Here is a 2,897-nt window from a genome sequence, read left to right as displayed (position 1 = left end):
CTAGAACACACAACATTGATTCCTAGCCATGTGCGGCGCCCCCTCCACAGTTTACGCCTCTGGTCATATTGTCGTAGTGCTTAGGCGAAGCCCTGCGCGGATCACTTCACCATCACCGTCACCACGCCATGTGCTGACGAAACTCTCCCTCGACACTTTGCTGGATCAAGAGTTTGAGGGACGTCATCGAGCTAAACGTGCGCAGAACTCGGAGGTGCCGTACGTCCGGTGCTTGATTGGTCGGAACGAGAAGAAGTTCGACTACATCAACCGCGTTGTCAAACGCTTCCGCTTTCGGTCTACGAGGGTATGTGGACACACTCTCCCCCTCTCGTTGATATGCATCTCCTAGATAGATCTTGCGTGAGCATAGGATTTTTTTTGAAATTGCATGCTACATTCCCCAACAGTGGTATCCGAGCCAGGTTTATGCGTAGATGATATACACGAGTAGAACACAAAGAGTTGTGGGCGGTGATCGTCATACTTGAAGGAAATATGCCCTAGAGTCAATAATAAAGTTGTTATTTATATTTCCTTATATCATGATAAATGTTTATTATTCATGCTAGAATTGTATTAACCGAAAACTTAGTACATGTGTGAATACATAGACAAACAGAGTGTCCCTAGTATGCCTCTACTAGACTAGCTCGTTAATCAAAGATGGTTAAGTTTTCTAGCCATAGCCATGTGTTGTCATTTGATGAACATGATCACATCATTAGAGAGTGATGTGATGGACAAGACCCATCCGTTAGCTTAGCACTATGATTGTTTAGTTTATTGATATTGCTTTCTTCATGACTTATACATGTTCCTATGACTATGAGATTATGCAACTCCCGAATACCGGAGGAACACTTAGTGTGCTATCAAACGTCACAATGTAACTGGGTGATTATAAAGATGCTCTACAGGTGTCTCCGATGGTATTTGTTGAGTTGGCATAGATCGAGATTAGGATTTGTCACTCCAATTATTGGAGAGGTATCTCTGGGCCCTCTCGGTAATGCACATCACTATAAGCCTTGCAAGCAATGCAACTAATGAGTTAGGTGCGGGATGATGCATTACAGAATGAGTAAAGAGACTTGACGATAACGATATTGAACTAGGTATGATGATACCGACGATCGAATCTCGGGCAAGTAACATACCGATGATAAAGGGAACAACGTATGTTGTTGTGCGGTTTGACCGATAAAGATCTTCGTAGAATATGTAGGAACCAATATGAGCATCCAGGTTACGCTATTGGTTATTGACCGGAGATGTGTCTTGATCATGTCTACATAGTTCTCGAACCCGTAGGGTCCACACGCTTAACGTTCGACGACGATTCGTATTATGAGTTTATGTGATTTGATGTACCGAAGGTTGTTTGGAGTCCCGGATGAGATCACAGACATGACGAGGAGTCTCGAAATGGTCAAGACATAAAGATTCATATATTGGAAGGCTACATTCGGACACCAGAATGGTTCGGGTCATTTCGGATAAGTTTTGGAGTACCGGGGGTCACCGGAACCCCCCGAAAGTTATTGGGCCTCATGGACCTAATGGTGGAAGAGAGGAGGCAGGCCAAGGTGTGGCGCCCCCCTAGCCCAAACCGAATTGGACTAGGGCTAGGGGGGGGCACCCCCCCTTTCCTTCTCTTCTTCCTCTCCTTCCTTCTTCTCTTACTAGGACTAGGAAAGGGGGGAACCTACTCCTACTAGGAGTAGGATTCCCTCCCTTGGGCGCGCCCCTTGTGGCCGGCCCTCCTCCTCCCCTCCTTTATATATGGGGAGGGGGCACCCCATAGACATACAAGTTGATCTTTAGCTGTCTGCGGTGCCCCCTCCACAGTTTTCCACCTCGGTCACATTGTCATATTTCTTAGGCAAAGCCCTGTGTCGGTAACTTCATCATCACCGTCACCACGCTGTCGTGTTGACCAAACTCTCCCTTGGCCTCAACTGGATCAAGAGTTTGAGGGACGTCACCGAGCTGAACGTGTGCAGATCGTGGATGTGCCATGCGTTCGGTACTTGATCGGTTGGATCACGAAGACGTTCGACTATATCAACTGCGTTACTAAACGCTTCCGCTTTCGTTCTACGAGGGTACGTAGACACACTCTTCCCCGCTCGTTTCTATTCTTCTCCTAGATAGATCTTGTGTGATCGTAGGAAAATTTTGAAATACTACGTTCCCCAACAGTGGCATCAGAGCCAGATCTATGCATAGATGTTATATGCACAAGAAGAACACAAAGAGTTGTGGGCGATAATAGTCATACTGCTTACCAGCATGTCATACTTTGATTCGGCGGTATTGTTGTATGAAGCGTCCCAAATCGACATTACATGACCACGTTCATGAGACTGGTTCTACCGACGTGCTTCGCACACAGGTGGCTAGTGGGTTCTGTTTCTCCAGCTTTAGTTAAGTCAAGTGTGACGACGCTCGGTCCTTGTTGAAGGTTAAAACAACACACTGGACAAAAAATCGTTGTGGTTTTGATGCATAGGTAAGAACGGTTCTTCCTAGAAGCCCGTAGCAGCCACGTAAAACTTGCAACAACAAAGTAGAGGACATCTAACTTGTTTTTGCAGGGCTTGCTGTGATGTGATATGGTCAAGACGTGATGATATATAATTGTTGTATGAGACGATCATGTTTTGTAATAGTTATCGGCAACTGGCAGGAGCCATATGGTTGTCACTTTATTGTATGAAATGCAATCGCCATGTAATTGCTTCACTTTATCACTAAGCGGTAGCGATAGTGTAGAAGCAATAGTTGGCGAGACGGCAACGATGCTTTGATGGAGATCAAGGTGTCAAGACGGTGACGATGGTGATCATGACGGTGCTTTGGAGATGGAGATCAAAGGCACAAGATGATGATGG

Source organism: Triticum dicoccoides, chromosome 1A (genome assembly GCF_002162155.2).
Source record: "Triticum dicoccoides isolate Atlit2015 ecotype Zavitan chromosome 1A, WEW_v2.0, whole genome shotgun sequence".
NCBI lineage: Eukaryota > Viridiplantae > Streptophyta > Magnoliopsida > Poales > Poaceae > Triticum > Triticum dicoccoides.
The sequence above is the reverse complement of the archived record's forward strand: the minus strand, read 5'-3'. Positions refer to the sequence as shown.